A 22,221-nucleotide genomic window follows, 5' to 3' on the forward strand; every position below is an offset into this window, starting at 1 on the left:
CCAACTCTCAGACACCTCTTGGGTGACTCTATATGCTCTTAGCATTATGTGCACTGAATGTTTTTAATTTCGGTTTACTTACCTAATACTACATATCAAATCTGCTGATCAGTCCGTTTTAGAATATAGTCAAGAATAGAGTCTAAATTTAATATTCACTTTTCTAGATGTAACCAGAGAAGTAGGGTGGATACTATACTTCGTTAAGCTTCTAATTCTGTATGTTTATTTTTAAAAGCATTACTAACCTGTTAGCTTTTTGTTTCCATTTGTAGCTTGTGGTTTGTTTTCTTAGGATAATTTACTGGTCAGTACAACACACATGGCTACCAAAGGATATAATGAGAGGTTCTTTTTCATTAAGCTACCTGGATGTTTGTTGTCCAGGGAAAATGTAATTCCAAATAACTGCTGCAGTGAAAGTCCCAGCTGTTCCAGTTTCATTTTTTGCATGTGACTGTCCAGTTTTTCCGACACCATTTGTTGAAAAGACTGTCCTTTTCTTGTTGTATATTCTGGGCAACTTTGTTGTAAATGAATTGGCCATATATGGGTGGGTTTATTTCTATGCTGTGTATTCTGTTCCACTGATCTATGTATCCATTTTTATGCCAATACCACACTGTCTTGAATACTGTAGCTCTGTAACATTGTTTGAAATCAGGGAATGTGATGCCTCCAGCTTTATTCTTCTTTCTCAAGATTGCTTTGGCTATTTGGGGTCTTTTTTGGCTCCAAACAAATTTTAGGATTGTTTTTTCTATTTCTGTGAAAGATGCCAATGGAATTTTGATAGAGATTGCATTGAACATGTAGATTGCTTTGGGTAGTTTGGATGTTTGAACAATATTAATTCTTCCAATCAAAAAGCATGGAATATCTTTGTTTATTTGTGTCTTCTTCAGTTTCTTTCAGCAATGTCTTATTGCTTTTAGTGTGCAGGTCTTTCACCTCGTTGATTAAATTTATTCTTAGATATTTTATTCTTTTTGATGCAATTGTAAATGGGATTATTTTCTTAATTTCTCTTTCTGGTAGTTTGTTATCAGTGTATAGGAACACAACTGATGTTTGTATATTGATTTTGTAACCCGCAACTTTAATGAATTCATTTATTAGTTCTAACAGTTTTTGACAGAGTCTTTGGGGTTTTCTATGTGTAATATGTCATCTGCAAGTAGTGACAGTTTTACTTCATGCTTTCCAATTTGGATGCCTTTTTCTTCTTGTTTTTGCCTAATTGCTCTGGCTAGTGCTTTCAATACTATGTTGAATAAAAGTGGCAAGAGGGAACATACTTGTCTTTTTCATGATCTTGAATATGATGTTAACTGTAGGCTTGTCATATATGGCCTTTATTAGGTTGAGGTAATTTCCCTCTCTACCCACTTTGTTGGAAGTTTTTTTTTAATCATAAATAGACATTGAATTTTGTCAAATGATTTTTCTACATCTATTGAGATGATCATATGAGTTTTATCCTTCACTTGGTTAATGTGGTATATCACATTGATTGATTTGCGGATGTTGGACCATCCTGCATCCCTGTATTAAACCCTGCTCTGGGATCTTTTTTTTTTTTTTTTTTTTTTTTTTGCGGTATGCGGGCCTCTCACTGTTGTGGCCTCTCCCGCTGCGGAGCACAGGCTCCAGACGCACAGGCTCCGGACGCGCAGGCTCAGCGGCCATGGCCCACGGGCCCAGCCGCTCTGCGGCATGTGGGATCTTCCCGGAACCTGCGTCCCCTGCATCGGCAGGCGGACTCTCAACCACTGCGCCACCAGGGAAGCCCCTGGGATCCTTTTAATGTTAAATTTGGTTTGCTCAAATTTTGTTAAGGATTTTTGCATGAGCCAAATTACTAATGCATCCAAAAATTAGAGGGAAACGTTTTCCTCAAGAGTGCATGAATCACTTATGAAAACTGACCATGAACACTCCATAAAGCAAATTTCAATGCATTTCAAGAAATGAGTTTCAAACAATCAATTATCACAGATCACAAAGCATGTCAGTTAGAAAACAAAAATATATAATATAAAATAGGAGTATAAACACATTTCTAAATAAATAATGAATAAAAAAGAAAAAATTATGGGGCTTCCCTGGTGGCACAGTGGTTGAGAGTCCGCCTGCCGATGCAGGGGACACAGGTTCGTGCCCCGGTCTGGGAGAATCCCACATGCCACGGAGCGGCTGGGCCCGTGAGCCATGACCGCTGAGCCTGCGCGTCCGGAGCCTGTTGCTCCGCAACGGGAGAGGCCACAACAGTGAGAGGCCCCCGGACCGCAAAAAACAAACAAACAAAAAAAGAAATTGTGATGTAACCTATGAAATACTTAGCATCGAATGATCACAATAGTATAAAATATCAATTAGGAAAAGAAAAAGTGTTCCCAATAAACTTCAGGGTTATAGAGCTATATTTTATGTCAGGTTCTCACATCTGTGGGGTTTATCTGCTTTTTGCATAAGTGAAAATACGTTTGAGAATTACTAAGAGTGAATCAGAGCTATAAAAGCAAGAATTAAAATATTGATTTGGGTATTGTAAAGGAAGCTAGCCACAGTGTGAAGGACAAGACAATTAGACTTTGAACTGACACAAAGGCTACCTTACCAATGTAGGAGAAAAACAGAGCTTGAAGGTGTTGCATGAAATCTCTCACAGAGGAAACAGCTCTCACACTGTCCAAAATGGGACCCAGGTGCAGGCTTCTAATGAGTGCTTTCTTCAGTGATAAAAAGGACTCATTTATTTTTGCAGGAAAAAATGGCTTCCAAAACAAAGCCCTTCCAAGAGCTACAGTGTGACAACAAAACCTGAGAAACAGGGACAGGTATGAAGACCTAACAGACGAATTACTGTCCTTTAGGTGGCCAGCCAAAATGCTCTTCAGGTGACAGTGACAGAGATTAAGAGGCTGTGGAACCAGGGCACAAACAAGGACAAGAACGAAATCACCCTGTGGATGGGTTTCCACATGATAGAGTGGAATCTAACTGCGCATATGTTCTCAGCCCCAAAATGGGAGCAGTAGTTGGCAATTTCATTATTGCAGACAAAGTATTATTAAAATGGAATATAAACAATAATCATTAAGTTTATGTTGAAAAAATGATTCATATTCATGCATTTCATATTCATAGATGGTGCTGCTGCTAATGGCTGCATTAAGTGTGGAAAAATGAAAAACGTGTAACCAACATTTCTTTAAAGATAATACACATACTGCATTCTGTGAATGAACGCTCAATAATATAAAATGTTCAGACTCTACCTTAGCCTTCCCTAAAGGAGTACACATATTATTGGCATAGTAATTGGGGCTTTTTATAGAAATGATGAAAAATTTAGGGATTGCAGGCTGGAAAAATATTTTTGTTGTACAGAGATTTCTGTTGTAATGGCATATTTTGAAATGGGATTTGACTTGTATGAGAAGTAGCCTCTATAAAGTCATACCCTGAATCCAAACAACGAAGAAGAGAATATAATTTTCCCATGTTGAGGGAGGGCAGTCATTCATCTTACTTCACTTTTCCCTGTGAAGAGCTCGAATCTCAATTGGATGAGAACTTCCATAGTGAACCGTTTGATAGGGAATCAGGGTTCTCTTCTGTCCTGTTAAATGACTGGTTCCTGGGGGGACATCTATCTTCTCTGCTTCAGAAATCATCAGACATCTGTAAGTGGGTCTAGTCGTGTTGGCTGGTTCCCAAAGCTTTCATTCATTTTTCACTTAGGGAATGTACTAGAAATGTGATTTCAGGCTACATGAAACAAGTGAAATAGAGTATGATAGTGCAGTGTGTGTACAATTGGTATTCCTGTTTGGGTATATTGTCCTAACTCTAGCCTCACCCTCTTACTGCTATTCAACAAGGTACATATTACGAGCAAGACTGTTAATCACCTCTACATTGAAAATGTAGAGAGCTATGTATCATTAAAAAAATATTGTGGGAGAAATTTTCCTTGGTTAGCTCATAAGGAACTTGAGTTTCAGAGTAGTAAAGAGGTTTATCTATTGTAGAAATTTTGTAAAATGTATTTTAATGAGGAAAATCATTCCTAATTCCACCACATGGAGCTAGCTTTTGTTATTTAGCAACTTGATTTTCTTTTTAAATGGGGAAGTAGACTTTAACAGTAAACTACATTTTAAAAAAAATTTATTTTATTTATTTATTTGTGGCTGCGTTGGGCCTTTGTTGCTGTGCGTGGGCTTTCTCTGGTTGCGGCGAGCGGGGGCTACTCTTCGTTGTGGTGTGTGGGCTTCTCATTGCGGTGGCTTCTCTTGTTGTGGAACGTGGGCTCTAGGCACTCCGGCTTCAGTAGTTGTGGCACGCAGGCTCATTAGTTGTGACCCACGGGCTCTAGAGTGCAGGTTCAGTAGTTGTGGCTCACGGGCTTAGTTGCTCCGCAGCATGTGGGATCTTGCCGGACCGGGGCTTGAACCCATGTCCCCTGCATTGGCAGCCAGACTCTTAACCACTGCACCACCAGGGAAACCCACAGTAAACTTTTTAATTGAGTTCATAATGAACATTTGTTATTGTTCTTCACAAACACTATTGATTTCATAGTGTTCCATTGTATAAATGTACAGTAATTTACAAATCGTCACATTTTGTTGTAAATTTAGCCAGTGTCCTTCTAGATAAATATTGAACCTGTTCGAATAAATTTTCTTAGTTTTTTCCGTAGGACATATTTTTGAAGTTGGACACTAGATTTAAGGGTACAAACATTTAAAAATATCACTGGTACACATTTCAAAGCTCTACTGATTTGAAATATCTTTATATTATATTTATTCGTTCATTTATTGCTTCTTCCAACAGATATGAGGTCTTCAGTGTACAAGATGCTGTTTTCAATTCTCGGAATACATCCCTGAATATGATACTGTCTCTCACATCAAGGGGTTTACATTTTACTGGGAGAGACATACAAGTAAACAGCCAATTACAATTCAGACAGCAGCAATGTTAGGGTACCATCATCCATGAGAGCAAGTGGGTAAATGTAAATAGTTTTAGGCCCAGGGTTACTTTCAGTCTTGAGAAATAAACAGTCTTCATGTGAAGGGAAGTAAGGTCCTCCAGAAAAGCCAGGTTTCAATTAGGGAGATTAAGAACACAGATTTTTCTGAGAGTAGACTATGAATTTCAGTAGGCACAGTAAGAATTTCAGGATTTGAAGAGAAAAGGGGAGAAAGAGAGAGATGGTGCAGCCTCTTTTGTATAGAGAGGGAGAGATGCGGGTGATTGAGGGTCTGTGGATTTTTGTGTCACAACATAAACAGGATCAAAGGGTAGTGCCAGTGGTGAGCAGACTGTGATTGTTGGGTAGAGAGAGGTGGGTTTTCATGGAAGGACTCTCTTCATACCTGAGGAGAAAAGTAATTTTCTTTAAAGAACATTAAATATTGGAAAAATAAGAATATTTCATAAAAAGGAAAATATTCTTTCCTTTGAGGGTTCTCTCACCAGCCTGTCCTCTCCTCTCGGGGTATATTCCCTACCTTTGCTGTATGTGGAGGCACCTTGTTGCTCTGGATGTAAAGGAGGAGGGGCCATTCAATAGCAGCAGGATCCTATGCTTCACTTCCATTCTGGGACCTTTTCCCTACCAGAACTGTAGAGCCCAAAGGTGACTTCCTCTGATGAAGCTCGGAGCTCCCAATTTTTCACTCCATCTATCATAATCACAAACACCATGGGCGGCAGTAGCATGGCTGATGTCCCCAGATGGGGTCCGCTATAGCCTGTGGCCAAGGAAGAGGCAGAGTCTGGTTTATAAAAATATTTAAGAAGTGAACAAAATCCATACTGACATAACTTCATTGTTAACCAAAATATAATTTTGCATTGCAGTTTTTAATGGAAATGTCAGTACATAATCAACTTGGGAAAGGGGTACCAAGAGATCTCCAGTGAATCACCCTGCACCACACAAGGTCCCTCCTGTTGCCGTTGTGTAATAGCAGCTGTACACCTTCCTCATAATTGGGGTCATTTCTCTCTGCCAGGATGTCACTTTTTCTTGTATGTTGCTCTCTTGTTGTGTCTATGGTAGAAATGTTCTGTTTGGTGAGTCTTAGGACTGACCTTCACATCTGCAGAGCATAGAGTTGTAGGGATGGGAATCCAAATTCTCCAAGTAGGCCACTGAAAGTGAAGCTAACCAGGGCCTCTCCAACTTCCACCTCTGGGATCCTGGTCTTTTGTATTCTCCTTAATGGTAAAACCCAGAAAACAAACAAACAGAAAAACAACCAAAAACAAAAGCCTGTTGTTGATTTAGGACACGTACTTCATCTTGGAAACTATTTTCCTATCTTTGCATGGTATCTTCTTCAACCTGGTCCCTCAGCTGCTCCTTGAAAAGGCCATTCCATTGTTCTGTTAGGTGGTGTGGTAGTAAATCCTGTGTTCATATGCCTGCTTGTTTACCTTCTGTTCTGTAAAGTGGGTTACTTGGTCCAGTGCAATGTTCGATGGGATGCAATGTCAGAAAATGAAACACTAATCCCCGAGACAGTGGAGCTGGTTCAGTCACTATAGAAAGAAGAGTGATATGTGCTAACAAATCACTGCCACTTCCAAAGCGGAAAGAGTTCAGTGTCATCAACTTGACTCAGAGGGGCCATTGGTCTACTAGAGGGATGGTGCCATTTGGAAACTCTGTCTTGGTCTCTCCAGATGTCAGGTTGGACATTTAGTAGTGGTAGCAGCTAGCTAAGCCCTGATGAGTGAAGTCTCATGTTTTGGGGCTCAAAAACAAATCTCCATCCCTGCCCTCATGATTATTACTCCATTTATGTTCCTACTGTGTAAGCACTAGTGCAGACGATGACAGAGGTTGGCTAACATCAAAGGGTTGAATCATTATGTCTACTTGGTTATTTAGTACTTTTTCTGGTGGGGGATGCTCTCTGGTAGGGAATTGCATGTGACACAAGATCTTCATATTTTGTCCACTCCTGTAGATTATCTACATGTCTCTTGTCCCCAGTCTTTCCACTTTTTCCTTCCACACTCCTGATCAGCAAGCCAAGCCATTCTCTCTTGTCCATAAATCCATATATATTCTTATTTCAGGACACTTCTCTGTACATAAAATTGATGACCAGATGCATTTCCCAGTGTTGACCTTTGGGAGAGTTGCCCCTACTGCTTTCAGTTTTACACCCTGAGCAGGGTTGTAATGCAGCAGGACTTAATTTTTGGCTTATAGCAACATCAGAGCTGAATCATCTGTGAACCAGCCTAGTTCTTCCTCCACTTCCATCAGTTGTGAACTGAGGGAGAGAAACTAGTGACTCAGTGGATGACATAGGGGTCTATGCAGTTTACTTGTGCTCTCTGTCCTATTATGCCCAATTCTTTGTATACCATTTCCCTTTATGATGGATTGCTACTAGCCTGCCCAAACACATGACTAGGTGGGCCTGTAAAAAATCCACCTATTACAGTTCTGGCTGGTTTCTGTCCACCAGGACCCAATAGTATAATAGTAATGGTTTATTCAATGGTGCATGTTTTCTGCTGAAGCTGATATGGCCTTGTTCCAGAACGCTAAGGGCCTCACTTGTAATTTTTCTATTGGAACTTGCCATAAATTCTATGCAACAAAATTCTACACCACCAGTACCCCTAAGACTGGTGAATTAAATAGGATTTCTCTGGGGAACACCATCCCTGTATCCTTTAAGAGTGATATTAATTTTTGCCATTTCTCCTGAGATACAATATTGTTTAATTTAGTATCTTGGCCAATGAGTGAGGTTTCCACTTGACTTGCCTGTGATATAACTTTTACCTTTCTGAGTAAGAACCCAATATGGGGATTTTGCCAACTATTAAGTACTTGCATTCCAACCACATATTTGGAGACCAGGCAAATAACCACCGAGTAGGTCTGTAGACCTGATGGACCCACGGTGAGCTGGATCAGTGCTAGGACTTCATATGATTTCCATAGAAATCCTTTCCCCCATTACTCTAGTGGAGGACCATGATGGCATTTCAGGTCCTTAGGTCAACTTGGACCATATTTTCAGTAATCTTTGATGTGTCTGAATATTCTCTATTCTGCAGTGTATGTTCAACCAAGGAAATGACCATAGTACCATTTGTGGAAGGATTAAGGGAATCATTATCATGTAAACCTTCTGTGGTGCTATAGCGTCCTTTCTTCCAAGGACTTGGACTGTCTTCCAGGTGGTGGCTTTCAGGTCTAAAAACTGGTCTCAATCCAGAAACTGAGCAGGGATCGTGACATTTTATTGGAGCAGCTACTCTCAGATTTCTGATTGTTTATTCTTGATTTCCATTCATTGTATAGATTAAGAATTCTCTAGTTGGTCGCTCGTCCATTTTACCCTGAAACATTGTCCTATATCATTTACTGTCATATACAGAGCTCCCAGTGAGTCTAGCACCTTAGTTGCCACTCCCATCTTGCTTCTCATTAGGATAACTGAGTCCACCTTACTTGTGATGCTTAAACACTGCCACCTGACCTCTAAGATTTAATGATGTTATCATCCTCATTGCTATCAGGAAGTATTTTCTTAGATAGCTCCTGATGTGATTCCAACGTGCTACCAAGTTTAGGAACCGTTGATTTGACATACTAATATGATTTTGACTTAGCATATGACATTGTATCTTGTTAACATATGTCAAGGGAAAAGACTATCTGTAAATTGTACCAGTTATTTAGATCAGTTGTTTTAAAAATAGTCCCTGATTCAGGACTTATAACAGAGTCACCTACTGATCAGGAATACATTATTTTGGACTGTGTTTGAATTATCATTTGTTTTTTGGTTTGGTTTGTTTACAATAAGTAACTTTATACTAAATAGTACAATTTGCAAACTAAAAATATATAGAGAGCTTTATATTCTTATATTCAAAGCGCTTTTTCCATATCAGGTTCTCCTCCATGCTGTATGTGTATAATATACATTTTAAATATAAATAATCTTATTAGGGTCAGTCCATTTCCTCTTATCATAGATAACATTTATTTACCATCTGTTTATTGAGATCACATATTCTGTCATTTCACATTTACTTGTTTCCCTTAACGTTGGGCAATGTATAACTTAGGTAAGCGTGTCCATGCTTTTCTCCAACTTTATTGATGAAACTGTAGGAAAATGTGGAGGGCAGAACCTGCAGTGTGCCTCCTTCACAGTGATCAAGACCCACTAATCAATACTTTGCGGCTGGGAGTGCTCAACCAGCATATTCCACATTATTGTTCTGTCATTCGGCTGATGTTTCATTCTGTCCACAAAGGGATCATAAGAAAGTTTGTTTAATGCATTGCTGAGAGATAATAAGTCTATAGCATTTCCTTTGTTGTACTAAAACAATCATAATAGTTACCCTTTGATTAGGGGCTTTCTGAGCACTTTACTTAAATTACCTTATTTAATGGTCATCACATTATTTGAAATTCAATACTGTTATTATATTTATTTTACATGTAAAGAAACTGTAGGTATAAGAGATTAAGTGATTTATCTGTGGTAGTTCAGCCTTTGGATCCTTCTCACTCCAAAGACTGTTGCCAGAATAGCAATTGTATAAAAACAATGAACTGATAAGTAAAAATCCAAAATCATCATTTTGTGCAACTTAAAGTTACCATTGCCATAGTGCTGTACCTTCTCTCTATTTTACAGTTCTGAGTTTCTGACTTACTTTCTAATTTATATTCTTAAAATGTTTTCAGGAAAAATTGTTTAAAAATAGAGCTTCCATTTAGTTAGTGCCAATATTTTAAATAAACCATTCAGAGAGACACCACTGGGGGGAAAATATCTTCTAAAGAGATTCTGGAAATTCCAATAAAAGCAAAATAGACTTAACTTGACAAGTATTGCAATACTAACACTTCTCTGGATATGGGTACGAAGAGATAGATAACATTCCAGTGACATTATCATGTATATTAAAAACTTAGGGCTTCCCTGGTGGCGCAGTGGGCTTCCCTGGTGGTGCAGTGGTTGAGAGTCTGCCTGCCGATGCAGGGGACACGGGTTCGTGCCCTGGTCTGGGAGGATCCCACATGCCGCGGGGCGGCTGGGCCCATGAGCCATGGCCGCTGAGCCTGCGCGTCCGGAGCCTGTGCTCCGCAACGGGAAAGGCCACAACAGTGAGAGGCCCGCGTACTGCAAAAAAACGAAAACAAAAACAAAAATTAAACGTTTGTCATCTGCTATGTCATTTTTATCAGGTATTTAGCATAAATTTTATGTTACAGGTATTTAAAGGATATTTTATAATACTGCCACATAAAGTAATTTCATTATTCAATTCATTTAATAGTCATTGTGTAGACCCTAGCATCCCTTCCATTTATTTTTATGGAATTGTTAATACATGTTTAGTCAGCATGTTTTCATATAGACAAAAAAGATGTAGAGAGCAGGGTACATAGGTGTTAAATGTTTTTGTAGTCCTCACACCCTATTGTACGATGCTTTGCCATAATAGCGGTCAAAAAAATAAGAGTATTGATTTGGTTTGAGACCACATCTGTTCTTCTGCCATGTAAAATTTATGTTAACTTACTAGTTGGAGTGCTTTTTAAAACTATAGCAATAAACATACTTATTTCTATTTAAAAATTGAATTAAATTATTTTACTCAAATTCAATATGCAGAGGGAGCTCCATAGCATTTAAACATTTAAAAATTTTAATACTGACTAGTGAGAGAAGTCTATTCTGTATGCAGTCAGTCATAATCTCTAAGATATCATGAAGTATATTTCATAAAATTGAGAGCAAAATATATGTATGTGGTTATAGTGTTAGATATTTTAAAGGGAAAATATAACTAAATAAGGATGGGGATTCAAAATTTAAATTTTGTAAACCGACTTCCCCAAACTTAGAAAGTCTAGGTATTAGAGATAATAAATTAGCTTATAAAGTGAATTCTCCAAGTTCACATATAAAGGAAATATAAGCAAAATGTGGATGGAATATCTGCTATAACATTTTCTGTAGGGATTTTCTTGAAATTCAGAAGAATATATATTTTCATACCTGGAGTATTTAGGACGAGACTTAATGGATCCTTTCATGCGCTAATAGGCAGTGTAATTTTCTAAGGGAAGTATATAGTATGCAGTAATCCTCATATTTATTTGACGTTGGAAATCTTATTCTCAGATCGCTCTTACAGAGCAGTGGTCCACTTTGGGAAATGCTGTCCTAGTATGACCATAAAAGAGTAAGGTGAACATCTAAGAATGGTGTTAGTATGGTCACAGCATATGTACATGTAACAACATAGCTTGCTTTAACAGCATTACATAGGAATAACAAAAAGGGAGAGATGGATTTATTTCTTGGGGCAAGCAATGAATATTAAGGAATGACAGCAATACCCATATTTTATCACCTCTGCTGGTAAGGAGTGATTTTCAAAATGGCTCAAGTAGGACACACATTAAGAGGAAATGGAAGATCCAAGAAAAGTGAGAAATTTTTAGAGAATAGAGTATGTTTAAATCCTGGGACTTTCAAAGAATTTTGAGATACAATCTTGGTGCTAGTATCAGTAAGTTTTGAAAAATCATGGAGAATATAAGAGGTGAGAAGTGGGTCCATGTTGGCCAGATACTTGAAAACAATAAACAAGTGAATTTAAGAAAATGACCTTGTATAAATCACTTAATCTCTCTTGGCTTTAATTATGAAATGAAGTAATTATTCTAAATGATTCCTAGAGTTTCTTCCAGGACTGACATTCTATGTTTTTGTGTTTCTAAAATTCCTGTAAATCTCTGGCAAGAATTATGACAAATTTTAAACAGATGGAGCCTGTGTTTGTGTGAGTAAGTGTGCACTTAGAAAGACGTGGGTGGATGATGGGGAATTTCTGGGTTAGCTCGGTGCCAGACTAGACAAGAACATTCTGCCCAGTCTCCTCTAAAATGCCCATGGGAACACACACACACACACACACACACACACACACACACACACACAATAGCAGCAAGGGAACTTGAAACTGCATAAAATGAATATCATATACAAAATCCAGGGAACGGTCTACTGGCTGGATTAGGGACATTGATGAATTTCAAAGCACAGCCTTGGACTTCACATAGCATATACCAGTCTCAACTGAAGTAGGATAAATGGCTTGGCAGAGAGTTAAGTGAAATAGGAGTCCGCCTCCAGTTGACCACATAGCTCTGAGCCACAGAGATAATAGGATTTTTACATTTAAATTTTTCAATCTCAGTATGTGTCCATTAGAAGAATCGGATTTTTTTTCCTTTTTTTCTCTAGAAGAGAAAGGAAGGACTAAAGGAATACACATTGAAACCCAACATGAGGTAGAAATCTTCTAAATCTTTTGAAATTACCCTTGGGGCCATCCAGAAGCAGAGTCATGTCCCATCACTGCTTCCTTTATCTATGTCTCTTCATCCACAGTACGAGACTGTTGCTTGCGGAAGGGGGAAGAAGGGGGCTAGTTGTATTATGGGATATTAGCTTAGTGAAGGCAAGTGTTAAAAACAGGAAAAGAGACTGAAAAAAAAAATCACGTGCCACAAATGTTCACACTGCCTGTGTATTAGAGGGTTATGGATCTTGGAAATCCTTGTACTCTATGTTAAAGACTTAAAAAAATCTAGATCACTTCCTCCTTTACTCAGAACTTTCTCCTTTATGCTTAATGTTTACCTTTCACTGAAACAAAGCTCTTAGGATCATGGCTCCCTGGAGAATTCAAACATAATTTTTATATTTAAAATTTTAAATGGCTATAGTCAATGAAGGAAGTCTAAAAAAAACTGTATTTAGAATCCAGATATATACTGAAACACAATAAGGAAATTTATCTACTTTTCTTTCTGCTGCTGAAATGATCTGGGATTAGTTCTTCCGTCATGATCTCTACACATTGAAGACAAATTTTGTTTGTTCATTGCTAACCTGATGATAATATCTACGTTAGCTGATTGCTTACTTTGTACCAGTCTTTCTCTCAGTATTCACAGCAACAGGATGCCATGGTCCTCCCTGTGTTACAGATGATAAAACTGGGGATTAAATAGGTTCAGTCACTTGGTCAGAGTCACACACAGTGAGTGTCAAAGTTATGTCTTGAAACCAAGTCTGTACAGAGCATTAACTCTTCACTAATACTCTGTACTGCTATGCTCTTTTTAATACTCCAGCAGCAATTTAAAAAAATAAAAAGACTGAAAACTGGGGTTTACATTATGAATATATATTTTTATCTTGGTAAGTAATGAGTAGCAAGGAAATTTCTGGAATCCTGATGACCATATCAGAATATTCAGAGTTTATCTCAATGCAGGGCAGACCTCATTTGCTCTGCATGAGAATGGAAGTAACACTGCATTTTTAGGTGTCTTAGTGGTAGTTTAACATTAGCTCTCACTGTCTAAATCTCTCCACTTTCCTTAATGTAACTGGCAATCCCTTCACCTAGAGTGCTGTTCTCCTCGCCTCTCTTGGACTATATCCTACCCTTCCCCAAGGTCCATTTTATACACCACCATCTCCATTCACATTTCCCCTTTTTCTCTTAAATAAATGTAAATTTGCCTCTACCCCAAATAGAGAATTCATACTTCTTTCACAATTTTTAATTAATTGCCTACTACATGCCAGGCATGTGCTAGAGGCAAAGGATTTCCAAAAAATTAAAAACATGTTTTTTTCCCTCAAGGAAATTACATTTTAGTGGAGAAATAGATCCATAAAATCAAAAACGCAATGAAATGGCATGCATAAGCATTAAGGTGAGCATGTAATTAATTGCCTAATCAGGGTCATTTTTGTGGATGAAAAGGAAAAATTAGTAATCATGCTTGAACAACTGCATGACTGGGGACTGTGCTGGGAAGTTCAGATCATACCCAGAAGGGACCTGTGCTTATGGTGAATATGATCGTAGAAAGAGGAGGGAGGGAAGATTGCACTGTTTATTGGTTTCTGCCTTTTATTACTTTCATTTGTACATGAACCTTATTTTACCACCAGACTGTAAAAACTTTGAAGGTGGGATCCGTATCTATTCATCATCTCGTATCCCACAGTGCTCACAGAACACCTCTTTGTAGGCGGTCACTTACTTTGTGTTGAATGGATGCGCTCGTTTTCCTCTAATGTGTCTATGCTCTCTTTCTGCCAGTTTCAGAAATGTGCCTTCATTGTTCTCAGATACATTACCACTGTTTGTGCATTTGGCCATCTTTTATGTTTTAAATTCATTTCTTTATTTGCAAAGCAGTTTAATTATAATGTGTATTATTTAGTCCCTTATAAATTCTATAAGGTTTACCTGCTACCAATTAACTCTATGTGGAAGAAACAGAAGAGAACCAGCAACAGATGGTGAAGTAGTCAGAGGAGCAGGTGGGAGGATGGATTGTTTCATCCTCAAAAATGAGGAAAAACGCAATAAAAGAAGCCCACTAGTGATGAGCTCTGGCAGTCACTCAGAGAGTCTCTGGAAATGAACACTCCTAATTTTAAGCTTGAGGGTGATCATCTGCTTGTTCCATCCCAATGGGAGAGAGCCCGAGCTCTGTGACAAAGGGAGGGAAAATTTGGCTTCCTCATCCTTTCCCTACAGCCTCAGAGGGACATGCCACCCTGTTTGGAGCAGCCCACCTTCCTGTTACACTGGGTGTGAATGAAACCTGCTCTGTGTGGAATGAGGCAACCTTTTCAGGATTCTACAGCCATCTATGCTGGAAAGATCTGGAAGGATGACCCAGTGTACCTCGATCTCACTAGAGGTCTGGGGTGGGAGGGTGGGGGGAAGGACTGAGGACCAAAGCAAGGAGGTCACTCAGCCAACATGAAGTGTGACTTTCCAGCAGACAAACCTTGGGAGTAAGTGTGATAGACTTATACATGTTTTGACAAATTAACTAGTCAAATCGTGTTGTTTTCTATAATTAATGACTGTAGTTTAAATTCTGAACAACATTTGTATTCTGTCAGGCATCCTGAACCTTTTTGAGCCCCTCTGTGACCTCATGGAGCAGATCTCTGCAATGCAGAGGATTGAAGTTTGGATCTGGTACAAGATCTCAGCCCTGACTCTGGGTGCTGGCAATGTTTCCAGCAACTCACTCAATATCCAAATCCAAGAAGTCACACCAAGGAAGGGCTGCAGTCAGTTGAAGTCGACTGAGTAGCCCATGCAAACTAGCTGTCTCTCTACTGTATCTCTCTAATGGCAAACAGCATTCAGATGGGAGGAAAACGTCATGGGAAGGACTCAGACTGAGTTCAACTGTGTCAATGACCTTTGACAAGTAACTTAATCTCTTTATGCTTTCCTTTTCTCATTGGTAAAACAGCAATGGTATTAGTTTTTTTTTTTTAATTAAAAACATTTTTTTGGCTGTGTTGGGTCTTTGTTGCTGTGGGCAGGCTTTCTCTAGTTGCGGCAAGCGGGGGTTACTCTTCGTTACAGTGCATGAGCTTCTCGTGGTGGCTTCTCTTGTGGAGCATGGCTAGGTGCGCAGGCTTCAGTAGTTGCAGCACGTGGGCTCAGTAGTTGTGGCTTGCAGGCTCTAGAGTGCAGGTTCAGTAGTTGTGGTGCATGGGCTTAGTTGCTCCGCAGTATGTGGGATCTTCTCAGGCCAGGGATTGAACCCATGTCCCTGCATTGGCAGGCAGATTGTTAACCACTGTGCCACCAGGGAAGTCCCAATATTAGTACTTCTAGAGATTGTAAATATTAAGTTAGATAAAGCATGTGAAATGCCTAGCATGTAGTAAGCACTCAATAAACTCTGGTTATGAACAATATTACTGTTAATGCTACTACTTGGTGTCCCAGAGAAGTTTTCTAGCATAAACAAGGAGGGGCAAATCAAAGTAGGGGACATACAATCTAAGAATCAATCTATTGATTCAAATATCCATTTTTTTGTATTTTTTTCTCATTATTTACCAAATCTTGAGAGAATGAAATGTAATTTTTCCTTTTCTTGATGGTAAGAAAAACATCATGCTGGTCCTGGTAGTGAAAAGGTCTATCATGAAATAAGAAATGAAAAAAAAAGCCTGCTTAAAAATGACTTACATGGAAAAACAACGATTTTCTTTTAAAGTTAAGCAAGGTAAAAGTGTCTTCATTGTTCCTCTTCTTGTCTAGGATTCTCTCCACTTTGGAAGTTACAAATCCCTTCTGCAGTGACTTTCAGAATCCTGAGGGTTATTTTTTTTTAACTCTATTAGTCTTGGGGTGAAGGGGAGCAAAAAAATTTGAGTTAATTAATGTTGTCAAATTGTTCATGCTCTAAAGGCAGAAGTAATTGGTGCATTTCTGTAACTCTAGTAAAACGGCTCTGGGAAGTAAATATTCTCCTTTTGAAGATTAAAGGTTAGCTTCTCAGCAAATTCACTTCGTGGAACCAAGACGATTAGAGATCACGTTCTATACAACTGATGCTAGTCACCAAGGCTCACTTGGACACAGAGGCCACCACTCTTGGGGTCCCTCAAGGGTAAATCTTGTTAGAGCAAATCCCATTGCAACAAAAACATCTGAATACCCAAAAGTCAGTGGAGCCACGGGACTTCCCTGGCAGTCCAGTGGTTAAGACTCCACGCTTCCAATGCAGGGGTCCTGCGTTCAATCCCATTTTTAGGCCAAAAACAAAAAGTCGATGGAGACAGGGAATGGCACTCTTACTGCAACAACATCACCACAAGGGAACTTGTAGTCCAACCACAGCAATAAGGGAATAAGATCTCTGTCGGAGTTTGTGGCAATGGGATTAAGCTATACCTATAGCCACATAATTTAAAATGAAAATGATGGAAAAGCAACAATGAAAGAGACAAGTGAGAGACGGAGGCTGCCATTTCCTTGGCAGCAAGAGAGGAAGTGGCTGCCTTCATTTAGAAGAACTCAATGCCCAGGTGCTTAATCAGTGTCATTCGGGTACGCATTCTGCAAATATGCGTAAAGCATTTTTGATAACATGACATTGTAAGTCACTGAAATCACAGTAGCATTAGAAGTGGATGCTGTTGGCCATAGCCCAGCAATTTCAGAAATCAATAGTCTTCAGCGAGCATTTTTCAAGACATGTGTAACATAGCTTCAGGGCAACACACTTCTAAAATCAAGTATATTCATCAAGAGAATAAAAAATAGATTCAAATAGGAGAAAAGGGAGCAAGTTAGCAACATGAAAACATTATGCAATCTGCTTAAAAAATCGCTGTAGTTGACCTCCACTGGTGGTAATTTAGAAGAGAGGCAGAAGAAAAGAAAGTCCAGCTGAGCGGGTAGAATTGAATATGTTTGCTACGATAATAGAAAGCGTCTTTTGATAGCCAACAGAAAGTATATTCACATCATAAAATCTGGCACTACTTAAGTCGTTCCTCACTGCCTGGCATCTTTCCTGTAACTTTTCAGTTCTTGGCTGGTGGCCCAAACAGGTGGCTGAGAGAGGAGGGGACGTCACTCAACAGACCACAGTTCTTAATTAACAGAAGCCCTCTGAGGATATCCAGTCTCCCGCTGCCATGTCAATTAAAAGTACCAAAATGAGTTCAGTGTGTAAAGCAAAAATGCTGCTTTCTTGGCTTGAGCTATTTTTCTAAAATGCTAGGTCTACTTTTTTGGGCAAAAGAGTCCTGCATCAATTCTGGGAGTGCATTTTTGTTTATTTGTTTGTTTAGCACAACCTAGTCATAATCAATAGACAATGTGTCCATATCAGTAAGCTATCATGAGATGAGAGCCATTCTGAACAAGAGTTACCATTAATAATGCACTTTCAACCCTTGCTGGGAGAAGACAAGAAATGAGAAATCTCAGGCCAACCTCAGATCTACTGATAGCATTCCCCAGGATTTCCCTTGTACTGATGCGTATGCATATTAATTTGCTCACACCAATGAGGCCTTTTCGCTGGTCTTAATTAATTTGTGGAAGAATTGTCTGTACTTTATCAGTTATGTTTAAATGTTCAGAAATACATTAGAATATTTTTGTGAAATTTAGTCTTCTGATTTTTACTTAACGTGGAATTGGAATCACCTTTGAAATGAAGTTGAGTGCATCTTAATATAATGTCAACTTTTTTCTTTCTTCTTTCTTTTTATGACTGTAGAGTTTGATTTAATTTTTTTCTTGCTTGGGAATGAGAAGCATAAGATAATTACACAGAGTAAACACAGGGATGGGTTGAGGAAAACTTGAACCAGTTGATAAAGAGAGAAAAAGTGACGGGCTTCCCTGGTGGCGCAGTGGTCGAGAGTCTGCCTGCCGATGCAGGGGACACGGGTTCGTGCCCCGGTCCGGGAAGATCCCACATGCCGCAGAGCAGCTGGGCCCGTGAGCCATGGCCGCTGAGCCTGTGCGTCCGGAGCCTGTGCTCCACAACGGGAGAGGCCACAACGGTGAGAGGCCCGCGTACCGCAAAAAAAAAAAAAAAAAAAAGAGAGAAAAAGTGTTCCAATCTTGTAAGTGAGGCTGCTTACTCAACTAATTTCAAGGTCATGGGTAAGATCTAATTTTCCCTTTATCCCTCAAATGTTTTTCTACCCAATATTTTAGACAAACGCCTCATGGTTCTCATTTGCCTTAAGGTATTTATACACATTCGCAAATATGTCCAAGTGGATAATACCATAGGAAAATAAATTCCAAAGTGTATTCTGAAGTTGCATCGTGTGTTCTTAGCACCTCACTTGGAAGAACCAAAGTTTAGAGCACTTAAATTCTTTCTCAGAATGGTTTTCTTTGGAATACATGGTCATTAAGCTTGGAAACTACTGCTTGCTGTAGGCTCCTCTTTGCAAGGCACATCAGCAATACAAATGTTCTGCGAAGTCCTACAGTAAAAGTAGTATATTTTGTTTAGCTCAACATCAACCAAACCACTTATACCGCCATGATTTCTGTTGAACTTGTACGGAATTCAAATAGAAAAATTCAAGTATATGTCCCTATGAATTATTTTTACTTGATTACAAGTGCAAGATATGAGAGTGAGTTTTAATGAGAAGGGCCTTAGTCACTTGAGCAGAGGGAAGGGATTTGAATTGGCTGGAATATGAGCTCAGACAATATGAAGGTGAGAAAGCTCTCTTACGGTCCAATCTGGAGTAAGCCCTATAGTCTGCTTTGTAGCATAAATGGAGCTTAGGATGGGTGAATTGCAGTGTGTGTGTGCGCACGCATGTGTGCGTGTATTTCGTGTTAATTAATGGCTGTAAATGAGAAGAGAGGAGTTAACCAGGGAACCCACTACTTGGGTTTAGTGTTTTGTTAGCTTTTATTGACCAGGAAGAAAATGCCTCTTCTCTAGAACATCTGTGAGGACTTAGGTTGACACAGGAAAAGAATGTCCTGGGAGGACATCTTACTGAGGATGAATTGGGGATCCTGGAAATAAAATGATGTGTATTGAGAGCTAATAAATGGAGACCTAGAGCAAAGTGGTGAGCGAAGTTGGCGTCCATTAGCCAGATCTGGCTGCATTCTGCCTCAACCTTGTCTGAGTGAGATTGGACACGCTTGGATTTCCCCGAGTGCCAGTTCTTTCATCAGTAAAATGCAGGCAATTTTAGAGTAATTGAAAGGGTTAGAGACTATAAAGTTCCTGGCACACATTGGGTCGTAGTAGGTGGCCAGTCAATGGTAGCATCATTCTTCGTTCTAACTGAGCACTTACCCGGGATCTGGGCCAGTGGCTGTGCTGAGGCTGTGGGCAAGCCTCTTTATTTAGTATTTGGGGAGTTAGGGAAAAGGCTTTGTGTGCCTCAACCAGACACACCTGGAGAGGCCTCTTAGCATTCTTTACAGGTTACTGAGATAACACAGAACAGAGAAATTTCATATGTGTTCAGGCAAATACTTAAAATACTTACTGTTTCTTTTATGACCAGAAATGGGCATTTCAAAAATCATATTAGGGCTCAAAATTATCTCCACTTGAGAAACCTAAATTATTTCTGGCCTTTTACCTTTACACGTTTTTTAACTGAGGGTTAGGTGACAAATAAATTCAAGTTGAAATGCTAATATTTTAAAATTCTTAAAGTTATACAAGCACATTGTTGAAAGAATTGAAGGATTCAAAAGGCTTACAATTAAATGTCTCCCTCCCTATGTGTTAGTCACTTTTTTTCCCCACTAACAGTTTTTGACTATCTTTTCAAAGATACTTTATGCATGTGTCATCATGAGTGTCTATCTCTGTATACGTTCCTACCAGAAAGGTAGTATACCATATAGACTGCACTGTATTTTGCTTGTTATATTTAGAATATATCTTGGAAGTCTGCTGCTCTTTTTAATGCCTCCAGTATTTAATTGCCTGTCCATACTATAATTTACATAACCAGTATCAAATTAGGTATTTTCAGTCTTTTACTATTATTAACAATGCCACAGGAAACACTCTGATAAGTATTTCAATTTGCAAATAGCAACTGTAGCAGAGGAGTACATTTCTTGGCTCTTTCTAGGATCTAGTGTGCATTTTTCTATTTGGTAGTTTTTGCCAAATTGCTTTCTGAAGGGATTTGTTCATTTTTCTAGCAAAGTATGAAGTACCCTTTTCCTACAAAGCGTATAAATCTCTCATCAGATAGGCATATCATAGTTTAATTTGCTTTTCTCTTATGAGTGTGATTTAGTACCTTTTTTAATGTATTTGAAATATTTCAGATCTATTTTTTTTTTCCTTCTGTGAACTGTTCACTTGTACCTTTGCTCATTTTTTCTTATACTGTTCACTGTTTTTGGAGATTTGCAGCAGGGTTTTACGTATTAACAAAGTTAGCCCATTCTGTAAGTTGTCAATATATATTTTATAGTTTGACTTTGTTTACACTGCTTTTTTGTGTGATTGCTTTTTATTTTTATGTAGTCTCTTATCTATCTTTTCTTCCACATCTGAGTTTTGCATCACACTCAGGAAGGTTTTATTCTCTTAACGGTTTCTTGCAGCATGTTCACAGAATGTTTTCAAATGTAAAACGTTGATTCATCCAGATTTTATTGTGATGTGAAGAGTGAGATTTATTTATTTTTTTCCAAATAGCTTTTCAATTTTCTCAACACAGTTTGTTGAATGGTGTTCATTCTCTGCTGATATACTTTGCCAGCAGGAACAGCTGGGGTCTAGGCAGGGAAATAGAAATCACTCTAGGTAGGTATTATAGAGAGTACTGAGAATTCATTACACAGGTTAGGGAAATAGGGGTACCAAATAGGGGACAGTGAGGCAATCCAGAGATTAGCAACAGCAGGAAGCTGATACAACTCCTACTGCCATAGTCATAAAGCCAAAAGTTAATAATCAGAGCCCAGGAGTCAGTGCTTCCATTGAGAGATAGCCATCAAGGGATGCCCAGTGAGAACCAAGATCATGGAGGTAGTGGCTGTCCTGCAGAATCAGGAGCCATGGAGAAAGACGGCACCTGAAATATATCCTGGATTTTTCCCCTTCCTCCCTGCCAAGCTCTGCCAGTGCCTTTTGTTGGATGAACACATCCACAAGACTAATGACACAGGAGCTGGGAACTGTAGTTCTATGCCTTTCACCTACGAGAAATGCAAGTGTGGGAACTTGGGGATATCTGATCAAAGACCCAGCTCACCAGCATACCGTCTGATTTGTTCCATTATTTGCCTACCCATTTACGTATCAGAACTACCTTTAATTTAATTTTATTTTATGCTGCAACTTTAGAAAATATTTTTTCAATCTCAGAAGACTAACTCCTTGTTAATTTTCAGGGACTTCCCTCGTGGTCCAGTGACTTAAACTCCATGCTCCCAATGCAGGGGGCCTGGGTTCGATCCCTGGTCAGTGAACTAGATCCCACGTGCCACAGCTAAAGATCCCACAGGCCACAACCAAAATATCCCAGATGCCACAAATAAAAGATCCCACAGGCAGCAACTAGGACACAGTACAGGCAAATAAATAAATATTTTAAAAATTGAATTCGCACGATTTTTCCCATGCAATTTTTCCAAGTGGAATTTCAGATTAGCTTGTTTACTTCTAAAAAGCATCCCATCATAATATTATTGTATTCATATTAAATGTATAGATTAATTTAGGGATAACTGATATTTATAGGAAATTCAAGAGTCAGTCATATAGAGAAACAAGGTATATCTTCCTATTTATTCCAGGCTTCT

This window comes from Phocoena sinus, chromosome 12 (assembly GCF_008692025.1).
Source record: "Phocoena sinus isolate mPhoSin1 chromosome 12, mPhoSin1.pri, whole genome shotgun sequence".
Classification (NCBI taxonomy): domain Eukaryota; kingdom Metazoa; phylum Chordata; class Mammalia; order Artiodactyla; family Phocoenidae; genus Phocoena; species Phocoena sinus.